The sequence below is a fragment of the Castor canadensis genome, chromosome 3, assembly GCF_047511655.1.
Source record: "Castor canadensis chromosome 3, mCasCan1.hap1v2, whole genome shotgun sequence".
Taxonomy (NCBI): domain Eukaryota; kingdom Metazoa; phylum Chordata; class Mammalia; order Rodentia; family Castoridae; genus Castor; species Castor canadensis.
Window position 1 is genome coordinate 53,491,262 of NC_133388.1, and position 19,827 is coordinate 53,511,088.

Consider the following 19,827-nt stretch of genomic DNA (forward strand, 5'->3'; position numbering starts at 1 on the left):
CTCCCACTCTCCCACCAGCGCCTGAAGCCAGAATCTGCTTTCTGTCTCGGTGCATTTGCCTGTTGCGGACACTTCAATAAATAAAAGCACATATGTGTGGCATGCTGGGTCCAGTGTCTTTCAATAGCATCTTTTTTACGGCTGAATAATCCATACCACAATTTTGTTAAGTCATCCACCAGCTGATGGGCCTTGGGTTTTCTCATCCAGGTTGCTTATTTATAGTTAGGAATAAAAGCCAGCCAGGAAACAGAAGGAACCCGACTCCAGCTCTGAACTCAACCTAAAGCAGGGATTAGTAAACACAGTTCCTGTTGTGGCTTCATTCATTCCTGATGCTTATACCTGGTTCCTCTCCTGGAGGATAAGACTGGCAATGTCAGCTCTGGTAACAGGGAATCAGGAAAATGTTAATTAATTACCATGGAGGAAAGAAGAAGAGAAATGGAACGGAAACTTACTTGAGTAATGTCACCAATACATAAGCAATCTCACCTACAACAGACTAGTACTCAGCAATAACAGGAATAAAATAGGAACGGGTCCAACATGGAGGGGTCTTAGAGTGGTCAGGCAGGGACAGGATGAGAGTGAGATGTTATGGTGGGACACCAGGCAACAACTTGACAGATTCATTCATTATCTTGACTGTGGTGATGGCTTCATAGGTGTAAGCAGCCACAGTTCATTAAATCCTATACTTTAGGTATGTGTCATGTATATCCATTATAGCTCAATAACGTAATTAAGAAGTAATTTTTATCTTTTCAGCAATACTGGGATTTGAACTCAGGGCCTCTCACTTGCTAGGCTGGCGCTCTACCATTTGAACTACACTCCAGCCCTTTAGTTCTTTTTCAGACAGGGTCTCATGTTTTTATCTGGGCCAGCCTGGACCAGTCCTCCTACCTATGCTTTTCACCATAGCTAGGATTATAGGCATATGCCACAATGCCTGACTTGTTTGTTGAGTCTAAGTTTTGCAAGGGCTGGTCTCAAACTGTGACTTTCCCTATCTCCACCTCAGGAGTAGTGGGATTACAGGTATGAACCACCACACCTGGCCAAGGAGTCATTTTTAAAGTATATGTATCTACTCATTAAATTAGACGTCTTTTTTTTTTCTTTGAGACAGGGACTTACCATATAGCCCAGGCTAACCTTGCACTTGTGATACTCCTGCCTCAGTCTCTCAAGTGCTGAGATTACAGAAATGTGCCACCCACCTGGCTCTACTCTTCAAATTGTATACAAAAATATATGTAGTTCTGTCATTCAATTATCCCTCAAACTGTTTAAAACATGTACATATCCTCCCCAAAATATTTGTATGACTACTGTGTGGAAAACCCTGCCTTCGCTTTGCTACATAATTAATGCTGTCAGCTAATCATTCTTATTTGCACATGAGGAGAGTGAGGTAAACTTCAGTAATCTGCAAAACCCACAGACAGCTGTAAGCCGAGCTCTCTTACTGCTTACACCACTCCAATCTCTTCTCTGTACCCTCCCCTCACTGTTCCCATTACAGACTCAGCTCAGCCCAGCATTTCCTAAATCAGGGAACTTCCTGGGCCACAGAAGAGGTTTACACTTTTTCCCATATTTGTTTTCTTTTGAAATATCATTTCCTACTGCTACAAATAATTCTGTAATTATGGGTATTTATCCAATTCAGTTGATTTACTGATTTACTCGTTTTTAGTGAATTAGAGTGGTTAATCTAGAGCGATCAAGACAAGTAATCCTGATCCCTGGGTCAAAGAATGAAAATAATTAATCTGAGATAAAAAGCCAGCTAGACAGACCCCAAATCTGGTCACTCCACTCACTAGCTGGACACTGCCCTTCTTTGGGATGCCAATCATTCCTGCCATTGTGGGGGGGTCCAGGAATGGAGGCTACCTGAAGTTGCTTTACCGTGTCTAGTGACGCTATGCAGCAAATGAGAACTGTAAGTTGAGGTGGCCATTCCGTCTGTGAATGTGACCACGACACTGGTTTCCTCACTCTGTGTACCTCCTCAGATCATCTTTCACGAAATAGCTGAACTCTGTCCAAATGCTACCACTGTATTTGAGTCCATGTGAACACGGGCTATGACCTTGACTAAGTAAAATTAATGAAAATATGAAAGTTGACTGAAACAATTCTTTGGTAAGACAGTTGTTTTTCAGGAGGAAGTGCCACCATTTCTTTCATAATGACAATTAAAAGGGCTGGATAGCTTTCATTCACCACCCCTGCACCCCACCCAGATCCATTCTCCATCCTGTTCCACCTGGCTCTATACCCAGGAGACTAACCTGGATGGATCTAGCTGCAGGTGTGCTGGCTCTTTGCTTTTCAGTTGGGTTTGGCCAATGAGGAGCATGAGCAGGTCAGATGCAGAGAAGAAATTAATTCAGGCTATTCGGTTCCTCGGACCCCTAGCTCAAGGTTGGCACAGTCTGGCTGCTCCCCTTTCCTGGAGGCCACAGCTTCCCTCAGAAGGACCTCTCTTCATTTCTCTCATTGCTTCAGGTAAAAGAGCCCTGCAGATCGTCACTTGTCCTTACAGTTCCCCAGTGCTCCGCCCAGATCTTTGTAAATACTCTGGGTTATACTCTACTAAAATGAACCAATTTGAGGGTACCAACTGTTTCTAGTACTGCTGACATTTTCTGAAGCGTGAGGACCCAGAGTATTCTTTATTCGAAGTCCTCGGTTTATATGAAAACACTGACATTCTTGGTGTTGACACCAGGCAAATTAAAACAACGGCTAGGTGAGGTGTAGCAGGGGTCAAACACCATAGATTCAACTGCATGCCAATGTGAACTGACTACTGGGTAAGGTGATGGCATATTCACAGAGACTTAGGACACTGTGAAGGTGGTGTATACATTTCACCAATTCTAAAATGTGGGAAATGGGGCCGGCAGAGTGGCTCAAGTGGTAAGAGCACCTGCCTAGGAAGTGTGAGTTCAAACCCCAGTGCTACCAAAATAAACAAATAAATAAAAATAAAATGTGAGAAACAGAAAACATTTTCAGATTGATGGATTATGCTTCCTCACGCTTATAAATCATACTTCCATGGTGGTTTCAACCTTTTTGCAAATGGTATTCTACTTAGATTGAGGTTTGAAATCACTTTTTTGGGGGGTAAAGGTCTAATTATCAAGTATAAAAGAAGAGATGTCTGCTCAAATAAAAACTGCCTGAATGGCAATCTAAGATTTTATAGAGGTGCCATATGTTTCCTTCACTGAGAGGTATTATCACGTATAGTGAAAATGCTATAAAAGTGAAATCACTGTGTCATGAATAAGTTATGATCACAAGCAGATTTTGATTACTTAGAGCCTACACAAAGATATGTCTTTTAAAGAAAAGATGAATCTTGATATTAAGCTTAAAACGGCTAACTTCCTGTCTCCACAATCATCTCAACTCTATCATTTCCAAATGAAGTATAACTAGAATAGCTATATTGTTTTATTTTCTTCCATGATTTTCTATTTGATAAAGTCAAATGTTATTTAGCATGATTCTATAAAGTTCTTTTATTTATTTATTTATTTATTTATTTGCAGTACTGGGGCTCGAGCTCAGGGCCTTCACCTTAAGCCACCCTGCCAGCCCTTTTTGTGTCAGTTGTTTTCAAAATAGGGTCTCATGAACTATTTGTCCCAGCTGGCTTCAAACTGTGATCCTCCTGATCTCTGCCTCCTGAGTAGCTAGGATTATAGGAATGAGCTACTGGTGCCCAGTTTATAAAGTTCTTTTAAATGAAAAGCCTAGAATGTTGAAATATTGATATGCTTTGGCGGGGGTGTGTTACATAGAATAAGGCAGGAGACAGAAAAGAGAAACCCACTGAATTAACCCAGGTCAGCAAGGTAAGGTCTCTCCTCATATTTATTAAGGGTATCTACCAGAATGTAAAGGGTATCTGAAAGCAGTTCTGAAAAGAAAATCTGGGGAATTCTGGCAGCTTCCATTTAATTCTACATAAGATCAGATGCTCTCACAAAGCTCTCACTTTTTGTTTTCTAAAAGAGTGGTAATTTCATTCTTTTAATTTTTCCTAACCCAATGCAGCACCTCAATGAATAATCCTACCTTACATTCATGTCATATTTTACAAGTTACAAAGTGCTTTCAGATTTGTTATCTCAACTGATACATACAATAGTTCAGATAGAGTCAGAACAACTATTATAATCCCTATTTAAGATGACACACTAAGGCCTGGAGATGTCACCCAGGACTATTTTAGTAACAACTTGAATTTGCTTAGGCAAAAAAAGTGGAAATGCATTGGCTCACACCGACTGAATTCTTGGACTCTGATTGTTTCTAGGCATGCTGCAGTTTGCTCTTTTGCTTGTGTGTTCTCTCTCTCTGTCTCTCTCTTCCCCCCCTTCCAGCCCCCCATCTTCTGTGCATTGGGCATCATTCTCTCACGAGACTGTAACATAGCCTGACATGACTCCTGTTGCCTTGGGACCAGAAAAGACGGGACCTCTTCTCCTTTGAATTGAACAATTCATAGAAAGAACCCGCTGGTCCTGCTCGTCACACACCCATCCTTTGAGCCAACCCTGTGGTTGGTTCCTCAGCTTGGATCAAGTCCCCACCCCTGTGCCCAGTATTACCTAAACAAACAAAATGGGAATCCAACAGCCAGTGAGGAAAGGGAGGAACCAGCCAGCCACCCTAATTTGTGTACTGCCTTTTAAGAACTTGCCCAAGAGACAGAATCAGAACAACTGTGTAACCAGATCTTCAGACTATACTGTCCCCATCCCAGTCTGTCACTACGAGGGCCACATAGGTGCTACTAAGCTGATCCCATCCTCATGGTGACCATGGTGATATGACTCAAGACTAACACTTGGATAAGACTTGACTTCAGCTGTGTGACTGACCTTGACCGTGGGCAAGTTACTTGGCCTCTGGGAACCACAGCTTCCTCTTCTATAAAACAGTTCTTATGTCACAGGGTCATCCAAAGGATGCAGGAAGATAATGAACTCCAGATGACTTGAAAGTCATAACAGAACCACAGTAAGGGTTGTTATTTAATCCATATAGAAATGTTACAGAGGCTAAAATTGTACATTAACATTCTTGAGTTGTCGGTCTCCACACCACCAGCCCTCTCTAATAGCATCGCTTTCATCTGACATTTTCACTTGCAGTTTTAAAAGGCACATCTCAAAAAGAAGCATCAAACAGTGCTCTGAAATTAAGTCTTTGCTCAGAAGAAAAGCTTAGGAACAGATGGCTTGGTGGCACTCAACACTCACCATCTCAACACAGATGAGCCAGGATATGGAAACAACTAACATTGGTTCCCTCCAAGAGTGAAGCTAGAAGGCGGTGGGGACAGAAGACTTTTAATTTTCATTTAGGCTGTACTACTTGAATTTTAAAAATCTTTCACATCATATTCTTTTAATGGTAATTTAAAAACTAATTTAAAAGTTAAACTATGGTTATCACAGAAAAGGAGCACAGTCCCTCCCTAGGATAGTGTTTGGTCCATAAAAAGCTTTCAATAAGTTCTTGCTTATTGATCAAACTGGTTATGTCTAGCTACCAACTATCCTACTTACTACCTATCCTAGTTACCAACTAGCCAATAAAGTAAAACCACCATACTAATTTTCTTCTGTGAATGTACATTTTTTTCATTAGTCACACTGTGAGAAACATTCATTTCCATCTGCTGAGGATACAGTTTTCAACTCTTGCCCATTCACACATCAAAAGTGAAACCTACCTTTTTTTTTTTTTTTTTGCAGTACTGGGGTTTGAACTCAGGGCTTACACCTTGAGCCACTACACCAGCCCTATTTTTGTGATGGGCTTTTTTGAGATAGGGGCTCACAAATTATTTCCCCAGGCTGACTTCGAACTGCGATCTTCCTGATCTCCGCCTCGGCATGGGCCACCAGCGCCCAGCGAAACCTACCTTCTTAATCTCAATTATAAAACATGATTCACGTGGCTACTCTCAACTAACACACTGCTGGTGAGCATACTTCCTTATTAACATTGGAGAGTGCTGGGCTTCCAGGAACCATCTCATGTTACGATGGGAGGGTTGTATGATCTTTTCTAAGAAAATAAAGGTTACATAGCAACACATGCCAAAGCTAAAAGAGAGATTTAAGTTGTATATTTTTAATGATGCAATAGCTATGAACTTCAGATCCTGTGCGCTGGCTTAGCGTTGTACTGGTTGCCTAGTTACATCTCTGTAGAAAGGTTAAAATGCCTGTCTCTAAATCTAGAAGAAATGTAAAGCCCAGAAGTTTCATAATTAAACCAAGAATTGCTTATGAACCCCTATGCAGCCATCCCTGGAAACAAGTCCCTGTCAAGGAATGGCTCTTGGGATATCTCAGGAGATATTTAATAAAAGACATTTCTATATATGAAATTTGTTAGCTTGCTTGCATTTTAGTAGTTATTGCATCTGGACTCTTTTCATTTTATCATTTCCAATTACAGTCTGCTATTACAGCCTTTTCAGAACTTTCCATCGTAGCTGATACAATTTCTATCACGTGACAGTTGGAAGAAAGTCCAGTGTTTTAAATGGTTAATCTTAAAAAAACACACAACCTTTTCGTTGTGATGGACTTTGCCAAGGATAGCCAGTCTATGATCTAGTAATAAAAGTGACGTATTTTAAGAATAAACAAATAGTGTCTTCACTCTGAGATGTTCCTCTCCTACCCTTTGACAGTTCCTCATTTACTAACGCCTTATACACATTTTATGTACAAATGTCTTCCCCCAGCAATGGTACACAATAGAACAATAATTTAGGACTAGAAATTTAACATAACTATATTAAAATAGATGCAAAATTCTTCCAGAATTGGAAGGTATGGATAAGTACAATTTTTCCCCCTTGATGTTCAATCAATGTTTTGTTTTTAATATAGGTAAAACTCATACAATATAAAACTAACCATCTTAAAGCAAACAAGTCAATGGTGTTTAGTACATTCACCATGCAGTTATCACTTCTATATAGTCCCAAGACATTTCCACACCCCAATAGGAAACTCTGTACCCAGAGAAGTAGTCTTTTCCATCTCTTATTTACATTTACTCTCTAATTTCTCTTTGAAAAAGAATAAAAGAATCTGGGTTTAAATTACAGCCCCACTACTAATGAATGGATTAAGAAAATGTGGTATTTATATACAATGGAATTTTATTTAGCCATAAAGAAGAACAAAATTTTGTTGTCTGCAGGTAAATGGATGGAACTGGAGAACTTCACCTTATGTAAAGTTAGCCAGGTTCAGACGGCCAAAGACTGCATGTTTTCTCTCATATGTGGAATATCGACCCAATACAAATACAAATAATATTATGGAAAACAGGTCACACTAAAGGAAGGTCACATACAGAGAGAGGGTTAAAGAAGGAAGTTAAGAAGGTGAATATCTTTGATGTACTTCCTACACAAGAATGAACATGGAATTTTTAAACCTGCTGAAATCACCATAAGAAGGAGACTAAGGTAGAAAGGAAAAAGGTGAAGGTGGATGAACCAATTCAGGTTAAAAGACATATATACATGGAAATGTCACAATGACATACCATGTATAGCTATCTTAAACAAACAAAAATGTCCTTTTTTTTTTCAAAAATAAGAGTACAGGAAGGCACAACAGGTCCTGTCTAGAGGGTTGGTACCAGTGAGAGGGGGAGGATATAAGGAAAAGGTGAAGGAGAGTGAATATGGTGGAAATATTAGGTACTCATGTATATAAACGGAAAAATGAGCCCTGTTGAAACTATTCCAGGAGTAGAGAGAGGAGAGATAAAGGAGAATGATGGAGGGGGTGAATTCAAATATGAACTATTATAAGAACTTTTGTAAATGTCACAATGTAGCACCCCCAGTACAGCAATAATAAAAAAAATTACAGTGTAAGGATCTGATCTACTTTTATTTCTTATGGAACTTGTTGTTTCACAAAAGTCAGTAGAGGTTTGAAGCTCAATAGAGGGGTTTTATTTGTTTTGTTGCTTGCTTTTTGCCATGTTGGGGATGAACCCAACATGCTAGGCAAGTGCTGCTCTACGGACTCTCCTCCCTATGGCTAGTCTTAATCAAATAAAACCAGGATTGGAAGTCCTAGAAGGAAGAAACCCAAAAATGATGGAGGAGAAAAATCAAAGGAAGCACAATTTTGTCCAGGACCTAACCTTGTCAGAAACCCAACTCTTACCTCAATGATCAGTACTATTGGACTGATTTTTTTTTGAGGGAAAAAAAAAAGTATTGAAAGAGAATTCTTCAGATACACCAACTAGCTTAGTTTGGAAGATAGAAAATGAGGAAATACATTTAAAAAAAGGAGTGCCATGTCTATTCTGGGTAAGTCAACTTACTGTTCTTTCAAGTACAATTATCAGTTTTCTTTACTTAGTCCCAATGGTTTAGAGAAGAAAGATCTCTACATAAAAGTCACAGAAGGGTTTGATATGGCACAGCAGCCTGGCTTTGCTATGGGTGACCTGCAGGAAGTTCCCAAGGAAGATGGGAGGTAAGGCTGAGCAGGTGTCTTTAGCAGATGGCAGCAACATCAGGTAAGTGGCTCAGATCCTACTGCTGGGAGGTCAGGAAGCACCAAGTTCTAAAAGCCAGACTGAGTCCAAGTCGTTATCCACTCCCATCTCCTCCCCTTGGGCATTCCAGACAATCTTCCTAATACCGACCTCTTCCCAAATTCTCTATGCTGTGTCTTGGGGGAGGAGGAAGGGAAAAGTTCAATTCCGTTATGTGAAAGGAGGATTTCAGCTAAGGCAAATTTGCGTTTTATAACTTCCATAGAGGCTGACAAAGCTCCAGGGAGGTCCTGGGGTCACCTCAGTCACAGCGTTATTAAAGCCTCCATCCTCAGAGGCAGAGGCAGATGAGGAGGGCATCGCGTAGCACAGGAGAACAGACAGGGCAGGCTCTATTTTTTAATCGACCTTTGTGATTTCACAAATGTTGCTGGGCTGGTTCTTAGTTCTGAATAGTAAGAGGTTTTTTTCAAGGTGCTTTGGACCAACACATCATCTTCTCTCGGTATCCATGAAGGTTTACTTGCAAAACCCCTGTATATATTCAAACCCCTGATATGCTGGAATCCTCCCAGTTAGAGTATAGAAAGTCCTAAGTCCCAGAAAATTCCTTAGTTACAGGCAAAGCAGCACTGTTTTTTGCACTAGTGGTAGTCCTAGATTTAGAATTTAAATCTGCATTGCTGGATCTTCTAAAAGTGAACAGAAATGGAGCTTGCTACAAAAAGAGCCGAGAAACTGAAAATCTCCACCAACAATTTCCAGCCGCAAAAATGGTTTTAAAAAATAACCCAGTGATCCATTCCGCTTACCAGGCGAGACGTGATCTCTCACTCTGCAGGGATGACTTACCTAATGTATGGAGAAAATTAAATCATACCTAGAAATTTGGCTATAATAAATACCATTACAGTGAGATTCTAAAATCTTATATCATCCCAGGTTCCACATTTTAGAGCCTAATAAATAATGCAAAGTATGACAGGTAGACATAACAGCATAAAATACACCTCGCATTTCTTTAGCCCTATTCAAAGACCTTGGAACCTGGGCACTCTGGCAAACTCTCCAGAGTTGGAGGAATGCCAAAAGCAGCAAGCCCTCCAGAGGCCACACCAACAGTACCACAATGTCTAGCCAAGAAAGGGGCCACTGGACTTCAACCGGTCTACTTGCTTCATTGCCAAATACTCCCAGAAAACCAAAAAGCTTCAGTACCTGGTCCTATAAAGCAGGAACTGCAGAGCCAAGACAAGAACTTGCTTCATTAACTTGGGAACCCTAAACCTTCTCCATCCTGGGTAATTAAATGTTACATGATCCTGTCTGTACTACCTGAAGCATTTCTACCTTTCTGAACAGTTAATCTCTTTACTTTATCGTACACAGAATAATAGCCCCCAAATAAGTCCATGTCCTAATCCCTGGAACCTGTGAACAGGTAACCTGACCTGGATAAAGGAACTTTGAAATTAAGGACCTTATGATGAGATTATCCTGGTTTATTCGGGTATGCCCAATCTTCTCATATGGGTTTTCACAACAAATTAGAGGGAGATTTGATTACAGTTCAAGCACACAGAAATGCTGGCTCTGAACATGGAGGAAAGGGGAGTCTCTAGAAGTTATAAAAGACAAGGAAATGGATTCTCTCCTAGAACCTCCAAAAAAGAATGCAGAATGCAGCCCTCTCTCTCTCTCTCTCTCTCTCTCTCTCTCTCGTAAGACTTGGGTTTGAACTCAGGGCTTCCCACTTGCAAAGGAGATACTCTACTGCTTCAGCTACAGCCCCAGGCCTTTTTGGTCTGGTTATTTTGGCGATGGGGGTCTCGCAAACTATTTGCCCATGCTGGCCTCAAACCATGATCCTCCCAATCTCAGCCCCCCAAGTAGCTAAGATTATAGGCGTGAGCCACCAGCACTCTGCAAATGCACCCTCTTGATGCTTTGCTTTTAGCCAAGATGAGATCCTTATAAAACTGAATCCACAGAACTGAGAGATAAATTTGTATTGTTTTTAAGTCACTAAGTTTATAATAGTTACAGTAGCAATAGAAAATTAAAACATTCTTCATCGTTGCTGCAGTGCTATTTGCATGATATCTTAGTAGTATTTAGCTTCAAGTTTCAATATTTGACCATTTCTTACCTAGTGTTTAATTTGCTTATTTGTGTAGACTTAAAAAAATAGATTTAGTACTAGCCCAAATATGCTCAAAATCCCTCTGACAGTACAAAACAGTACTTCTTTTACTTGTCTACTTTGTTCAGTTTCTTTCTTGAGTTTGTCAGCCCAGAGACCACTTGTATAATGAACCATGCAACAGAACTGAGAACAATAGCTTTGTGTAAGGAAAAACATGTTTGGAAATGGCGTGTTTTGAGTGGAAATGCTAATTAATCTCTTTAGAGTTGTGTGCTAAGACAGAGTAGTTCTTAATACCTCCCTAGAGCTCTCTGGATGGCACGGTGCCTGGAAGGAGCCACTGCCATTTATGACCCAAGGCTACAAGTAGCAAAGAGCGCAATGAATAATTGTCCCCCTCAACATAAGAGAATTCTCCACTGAGAAACTACCTGGCTCGATTTGAAAATTTTCAGTAGACTTAGTAGCATGAAGGAAATGAAGAAAAACATCAAAGAACATCAGATAGTCTCCCTTAATGATAATATTTGGTAGAATACAGGGTTGTCTCAGTCCTTACCTGAAAGATATTGGGTACTTAAATCCAAAGATTTAGGGTATCAGAAATTATATGTGGTCTTAAAAGTACACACACACATACACAAAGGCTTTTCTTCTAATAAGCTCTGGACCACAGATTTCCAACCAGGGCTACACTTTAAAATCACATTGGGAGCTTTTGGAAACTCTAGGCCTCTCACCTAAAGATTCTGACTCAACTAATCTGGGTCTGGCCTGCATAGCAGTGTTTTTTTCCATGCTGCTGGAAGATTCTGTTGGGGAGCGGTGATGAGATCCACAACACTCCCCAGCAGGAAGGAGCTTACAGGACACACCCGTGCAGATGAAGTCACTCCTCTGATTTGAATCCCATCTTTCTCTTCCTGTACTTGTAGTCTGGTTATTACTTCCCATTCAGTCTCCCAAGAGAAAGCTGGGATTATTCTAGATGTTGTTCTCCCTTTTGCATCTCACTTTAATTGGCAATTCCATCCATTTTCCCAAATGCAGCTCATCATTTCAGGCCCCAAACTTCTACTAGTCTCCCTTCCATTCACCCTACTGCATAAAGAATTGTCCCTTCAAAGAAAAATTCTGATTCCCACCCAGCAGATATTGACCCAACCCTTCAGTGTGGCAGAGTCTTTCCAAGCTCCCTGACCTCCTTCTCAAGTCACAGTCTACTTTCTGGCCACACCCTGGCCACTCTAAATTTCTAGAGGTTCTCAGAATACACCATGCCCTTTGGGGCTTCCGTGTACTTCCTCATGATTTCTTATTCCTCAGTGGCTTTTCTCTCCTTTCTGATTAAGAGCATTTCATACACCCCTCAAATGGGCCTTTGCACCCTACCACCAGGCTAGCCCTCTTCTCTAGTATCTCACCCTCTTCCAGTGCCTCACCCAAAGAGGTCTCCTTCTGTACCAGTGTCTCCTTCATTAGACAGCACTGGGGCAGGCCTGCATGGCTTTCATCTGCATAGTCTCAACATCTGGCATTCATTCTTTTGTTCATTCATTCAACAGTTTTATTAAATATATAACAAGTGCCAGACATGCTGGCTACATGCTGGAGGCAAAATTGTTAGCGAGTCAGAAACCACGCTTGCTCCCTCAGCTTTTCTTAAGAGGCAGCTCGCTAGTTGAACATTCGTGATAAAACAGGAAGATTCATCAGAAGGTTGAGAGGAGGTTTGTCTTGTGTTGTGTTTTTATATTCCAGGAATACTAAAAAGTGAAGAAGGGGCAAACACAGACTTCAAAAACTGTGGTATGTTCTAAATGTTTAAATCTGACCACTGGAGTTGTTCAATGAGTGTCCCTTGTTCATTCTGTCAGTGTTCTCTGACACATAACCTCGTTTGGAGACTTCAAAAGTTCAAATTTGAGGACCTCATAAAAGTAAGTTGAGGACAGCCTTCTTTATCCTCAGGATGAAGAGGTAAATGCTAAATAAATATTTGAGGAATGAAGAAATGAATGACTGACTAGCGCCAGAAAAATGATTAAGTCACGTCATCAGTAGGATTTATTTTTATTAGAATTTTGCTGGGGTCATTAAACAGTTATGGAAGTGAAAAATTTTAAATCCAACAATCAAATTTAAATGGCCAAACCTATTCAATTCAATGGAGCGAGTGAGACTATAAACAAATAATACCTTGAACTGGTAACTGATGAAACCGGGTGATGAGGACATGGAGTTTATTATATCACTGTATCTGCTTTGGGGTATGCTTGAAATTTTTCATAATGAAGTTAAACTCCAAAATGGAGGGAAAAAAATCCAAGTCTTTGATTTGAAGAAATTGTGTATCTTGGTTGGAGCAAATGCTTTGTCTCCTATCTCGGGATTATGGCAACCTTTCAATTCTATAAGCAATTCCAATGGCTTTAGCTAGTCTCAAAAATCAAATGAGCTTCTTCCAGGAGAAATCGAGTAGCATCAGACTGACCTTTCGTTGTTGGTGGTGCCACCACAGAGGAAGCCTTCACGGAGTCTACAGCCAATCTGTAAAGAGCAGGCCTTACCTTCTCTGATCTAATTATTCTGAGGCTTTGCTTGCACAGGATATGTTCTCAAAACAGCAACCCATTAATCATGGTTGGTGACACGGGGCTATGTTTTGGTAAGGAAGCAACTTCAAAAGTTCTCTAGCTCAGGTTTGTAGATTATAATGGGAATTTCTGAGTGAATATCTAATTTTGACTATTATTAAAAAGAACCATTCTTTTCTTTAAATTTCAAAGTCATGTCAATATTGTTAACGACTGCATGTTTCTTTTCTAAAAAAAAAAAATCACATGCTTAAATGCTCACATCTATAGGACTGCTTAAGATATTTTTATTTACCCTCCTGAAGTTCTGGTTAAATTCAAGAAGGTCTTAGAAGAAGATATTTCAGAATTCTTACCTCTTCAGTTTCCAAAGCCTGAGGCTAACTGGCAGATGTGGCTGTTGAGAAAACAGAAGAAAATTTATTTTTTTTAAGCAAATGAGAAATAGCACAATACATAAGAGCTGAATGAGCAAATGAATCTCTTTGTGACCGGAGTTGGTGGTAATGGCAGGATAATCGTAAGTGCAGAGAGTCTCACAGGTTTACATTTCGGAGCCTAGGAACATTTCCGTGAACTCTTCTTTCTTTGTGAAATTCACTAGCTTGCAAGGAAACATGAAACTACAAAGACCACTTAGGAGCCCAGGTGAAGCAGAGTTCTTGGGGACAGAGGCTGTATATCATGGGATGAATAAGAAGCAATTTCCCCTTGACCTAACCTGATTGACTTCCAGCAGGACCAAGGCCATAGACACAGTACACACTTTTGCTATAAGGGTTAGGGACAGAGTTGAGTACATGCAGTTTGTATGTATCTGGATCTGTAAGAGGGTAGAGCGGAACAAGTTAGTGGTTATAAAAACTACCTTTAGCATCTACAGGCTGTCCAGAGGTAGAAAGGTACCTTTCTCCCTTCACCACTAACACCCCCTGTGAATGCTGGAGGGCTGGCTTAATTATAACGGAGAAGTTATAATTATAACGGAGAAGTTATAATTCGTAACTGAGAAGATTCTTACAGAGAGGAGCTCCTTTTCTCTTGGAACTCTCTAGAGTGACCAACGCAGGGGGAGTTGCCAGAACCTCAGGAAGCACTTCACCATTCCGATTTTGTTCTGATTCAGAACAAAGAGCTATCTCAAATCATGACTAAGGGTGCATATCAAATTCACATTGTGTCCTAGGACCAAATGAACGTCTACGTCTCCAGAGATCTCATACTGCTTGAGACTGGCACATATGTTACAATCTCAACCCAATCAACTATATTCCCAGAGTACTGTAAGGGGTCATGTTTTTAAATGAGCCAAAGTTATTAAAAAGCCATTATCTTTTGATTAATGACAGCAAAGGGAAAGAAAACAAGCCAAGGGCAAAAAAAACAACCTATTTTCAGAAAACGAACCCTGGGGATAACAATGACTAAGTGGGACTTACAAAATAAGCCTGCTCAATGGTGCTCTGAGGCCAGGACTGGCATATGTTATTGCTGATATGGTAAACTGGCACAGCCGCTCTGCAAAGCAGTTTGGCACGATTTATCAAGAGACTCTAGCATGTTCTCAATCATTGTTTTAGAGATACTACTCTGACTTTAACAAAAAATGTAGACAAAGAATTATTACCAAACTGTTAAGAAACAACCTGATTATCCATAATACAAACTACTGAGTAAAACGAAACCATGTGACAGAACAAACAACGGATACAAGAAATCTAAATGATAAGGGAAATTCGCTTGACATAGTTAAGCAGAAGAGACAAATATGTAGTATAACCTCAACTAGTTTTCATATATGTGTGTATACATGTACATACATATGTATATATATATATATATATATATATATATATATATATATATATATATAATGTCCCCCTTACATGAGGTTTTCATTTCCTAGGTTTCAGTTACTTGCAGTCTGAAAATATTCAGAAATGGAAAATTCCAGGAATAAATAACTTGTCAGTTTTAAATTGTGTGCCATTCTGAGTGGTGCAATGAAATCTCACACGCTCTCTGTCCATCCTGCCTGCACATGAATCATTTCCTTGTCCAGCGTATCCACACTGTATATACTACCCATCTCTTGGTATACTTAATTAGTAGAGGTCTTAGTTATCACATCCACTGTTGTGATGCATTGCAGTGCTTGTGTTCAAGAAATCTTTAGATGGTAGCCTAATACTGTGTCACAATGTCAACATCCTTCACCTCAATTCATCTCATCATGTAGGTATGGTATTATATATTATCTCACACCATCACAAGAAAGGGAAGTATGGCATAAAAAATATTTTGAGAGAGAAATATCACATTCACATAACTTAACAACAGTACATTGTTTCAATTGTTCTATTTTATTATTGTAATTGATAATTTCTTACTGTGCCTAATTTACAAACTAATTTATGGGTATGGATATAGAGGAAAAATATAATATATACAGGGTTTGATACTACCTGCAGTTTTTGATATCCACTAGAGGTCATGATACATATCCCTAATGATTAGGGGGGGACCACTATATGTAATATTTTCCTAATGTATATTTTCTATGTTTTAATATATATTTTCTAATATATCATAAATATATGCTGACATACAATACTTTGTATATACTATGTACACACATATATTACACACAAACATAATATTTTCTACTATGCATTGTACATAATCTGATGTTTTTAAGAAAAAATCTGAAAGAAAATATATCAAAATATAAACAGTATATTACCCTTGTTTTATAGGGTAATGGAAGTGGCAGAAATTGCTGGGTATACCCCCAAACCTACTCTCTTCTTCCATGGTAGTACTTATGGCAGGCCATCTAACACCATGAAAGGAGGAGAAACGTGCCAGCAAAGATGGAAGAAGATGACAGGACCCTAGTCCCCTTCATGATCTTGTGGAGTAAGCTACCTTCCCAGTCTTGGGCTACCCACCTCTGGATTATTATGGTAAAAAGAAATAGGCTCTATCTTCCTTCACCCTGTGCAATCAGTTCTCCTTTACATGTAGTTCAATCAACAACTAACTTAATAATGGTGTCATTTTCATTTTTTCCTTTACAATTTTTAGTATTTTCCAAATTTCAATAATCATCATGAATCACATTCATGATCAGAAAAAAATGAGTTAAACTTTGTTTACTAATGTTAAGCAAATTAAACCCTGAATGAAGTTTCAGCAATATATACCTTCTTTCCAAATATGAGAATAAAAATAAAATCTACAGCCTAGAAGTATTTATGTTATACACCAGGGCACAAATCACATGCACACAAGTTCTGAAACTGTATAAACCTTCAATCTCACCTCCCTTTATTTCAAGCCCTTTGAAAAAATAGTTTTAATAAGGAAAAGTTGTTCTAACTCCAACTAAAATCTGCTGAACATATGTTCTAAACAATAAAATTTTAGTCAACATATTACAATCATATAGTAGAGAAGATTCCTAGCTGGGCATAGTCTATAATACCAGCAGAGACAGGAGGATCACTACAGAGTGAGACCCTCTTTATAAAAAAAAGAGAAAATAATAGAAAAAGAGGATACCTAGATTTGTGAAAGTAACTTTAGAATCAGTTTTGTATTTGCCTTAATACTTTTAATTAAGGACCTTGTTCATTCTTCATACAGAATCACAATGAATACAAAATCCCATTGGCACAAGACCACTTGGACATCCATCAGCCAAGTGTGTGCTTTGGTTTTGTTTTCTCCTGGAGCAATGACAGATTTGGCAGAACTCCCACAATTCTGCTGGTCTCCTTGGTGACCCATGGGCCTATAAGATGGTTGTCCAAGATAAAGGAGTCATATCCAGTCAAGAAAAGAAAAGAAAAGATACTGGTCTACTTATGAATCAGATCAGAAGCAAAGCCTCATTAAAAGCAGGCTCTAACCATCTTAGGGTAATACACTGAGGATCACTTAAATCCGCAGTAATACGCCAGTGGCATTGGATGCCTTTTAGAGGATCATTAGAGCCCTGTGCACAGGCAAACAGGCACTTACTTCACCAGGTTGACCTTGGAGACATATGTGTAATTATACATAAGCTAAAAGAGACTATTTTTGCTCTTCTCCCAAGAGAATGCCAATTGGTCCCTTTCTTTCCTGGGAACTACAATGCCCAATGCTAATACAGCTAGCTTGTATTCAATAACAAAGGCAGGATGCCAGAGATTCTTCACTTCCCTCTCAGGATGACTGCCAGTGTGTTCTCAAGAAACCCCTAAGCTCTCTCCTGGAATAGGCAAACTGGAGCCGATAGTCAAAGCTCTGAGTTTGCAATTTCTCTCCCCCTCTTCTCTTTACAGGAACATAAGCAAGCCAACTCAACAGGCCTAATTACCATGGTAACAACATGCACTGTGATTATGAGTGTGTTTGTTTTTTAAAATGACTCACAGATTGTTCCCCCAGAAGGCCCAGACACACAGGTTTCTCGCTGGTTTATAAAACCCATCTAAAGTTTTCTTGTTCCTATCGGCATATTTGATATGACGGAGAAACAGCCACCATATCACATATGACCTTCTCCTTAAGGATGAAAAAAAGAAGAAGAAGAAAACTACTCAGTTTCTTAAATCCTACAAGATTAATCAATTTAAACCTCAGGTTTATAATGAAATTAATTTGAGTTTGTACACTGGAGACAATTAACCTGTTCCTAATTTAAATAATGAAGGTATTTCACAATGTAGTTTTGGAGCCCCAAATGAAATAATCAGGTGAAATGACATCTGTAGCAAAAATATCAAATACAATAGCCTAAATCTTGGGGGTATACAGTAAAGTGACATTACAAAAGAATAAATGTAAATCTAGTACAAGATCTTTTTAAGCCAATGTCCACAATAAAATCATTTATTTTTTAAATTCAAACATGAAAGAGTTCAGACATTTGAAAGAAATGTGGACTATTTTCAGTTATTTATTCAGTAAATATTACCTAAAACTATTGTTTTTAACTGGACCATCACACAGGGCTTAGGGAAGACTGTTCTCTGGCTGAGTACAGCAACTTCTAGAAAGTTCCTTTTCTTCACAAGGCAGCACTCTGTGTAGAGCTCTTGTTACCTAATGGTTCTCAGGTCCAGAATTCCTGATCTTGACACTACGGTTGACTTCTCAAAGAAAAGATAGCTAAGATAGACTGAATTTCAGTATTTTGATTTTTTTTTATGTGAAATGGAAACAAACTTTACTTTAAAAGATATTTAAATGGAAATTATTTATATAATAAAACTAGTCACTTAAATCCCTTGATGTTAACATGGAATGCATCATACACATCCACATACATACAAAATAGTCATTTAAACTTCTCTTCAAAGAGCTACACATTTTATGTCCTATTATCAATAATATATTTTTTCTCTAGAGCTTAAGGGGAAAACTAAAGTGACAATTAGCCAGGATAGGCAAGATCAATGTAAAAAATAACCCAGTTTAAGACAGCAAAGTCTGTTTCTCATTCTTACTCCATATCCACTACAGGTCGGCGGAGAGACCTCCTCTGTGCTGTCTTTGAGACCAAGAGTAAGTACAGCCACCATCGCTGTCCTCATCCACTGGCAACTGGTCACACCACCTGGTTGTTACAGCTTCTTCCTGGAAATGACACACACCACTGCTGCTCACATGCAAGGCACCTGGCCACACCTAAGGAAGGCAGCCAGGGAGGTGGGAAGAAACCTGGAAATATATATATGGCTAAGCCCATAGATTCCTGAACGAATTAATGCAAATCTGAAACTAACACATCACTAAGTCAAAATATCAGCATCTGTCTGTCTCAGGGAGATGGGCTCCCTTAGTCGATTTCAAACTCCAAGGTCTGGGCACCTGGAATTAACGTTAGGTCATAACAATCACTTCTGCCAAAAACTGGCAAGAAGTCCTTGGATAAAATAAAAGATACTCTAATTCAGATTCGTAATGACTAGCAATTATAGAAACAATAGCTACACTCCTTGAATAATTACTGAAATTCAAGCACCACGCTAAGTACTTTATATAATCCATAATTTTCTCTGGACAATTTTGTGAAGTAGGAATCATCATTATTAGTTACCAGTTGAGAAACTGAGGCATAGACAGTTGAAGCAACTTCTTTCCTCAAGTGACTCTGAGTCAAGACTAATGTCCTTCACTTACTTGGCTCTCCTCTATATTACATCTTAGAATATGTTATTATTATTATTATTATTATTATTATTTTGTAGATACTGAGGTTTGAACTCAGGGCTTTATGCTTGCTAGGCAGGCTCTCTACCACTTCAGCCAGGCCTCCATCCCTTTTTGCTCTGGTTATTTTGGAGATAGGGTCCTGCTTTTTGTCTGGCTGACCTGGACCACAATCCTCCTGTTTTAAGCTTCCCTCACATAGCTGGGATGACAGGTTCCCACCACCTCAACCAGCTACTGGTTAAGATAGGATCTCAATAACTTTTTGCCTGGGCTGGCCTTAAATCATGA

At 39.3% G+C, this 19,827-nt stretch overlaps 1 protein-coding gene across 4 annotated transcripts in view; it reads right to left on the reverse strand.

Moving 5' to 3' along the window:
* Gng2 (G protein subunit gamma 2) overlaps positions 1-19,827 on the reverse strand; it is a 116,048-nt gene that overhangs the window by 72,753 nt on the left and 23,468 nt on the right. For 3 of the 4 annotated variants that reach the window (XM_074067980.1, XM_020179509.2, XM_074067981.1), the window contains exon 2: positions 13,689-13,729. The exons of the other annotated variant lie outside the window; for it this stretch is intronic. The gene's annotated coding sequence lies outside the window, so the exon portion shown is untranslated. The remainder of the gene's footprint in view (positions 1-13,688; positions 13,730-19,827) is intronic. 4 annotated transcript variants of the gene reach the window in all.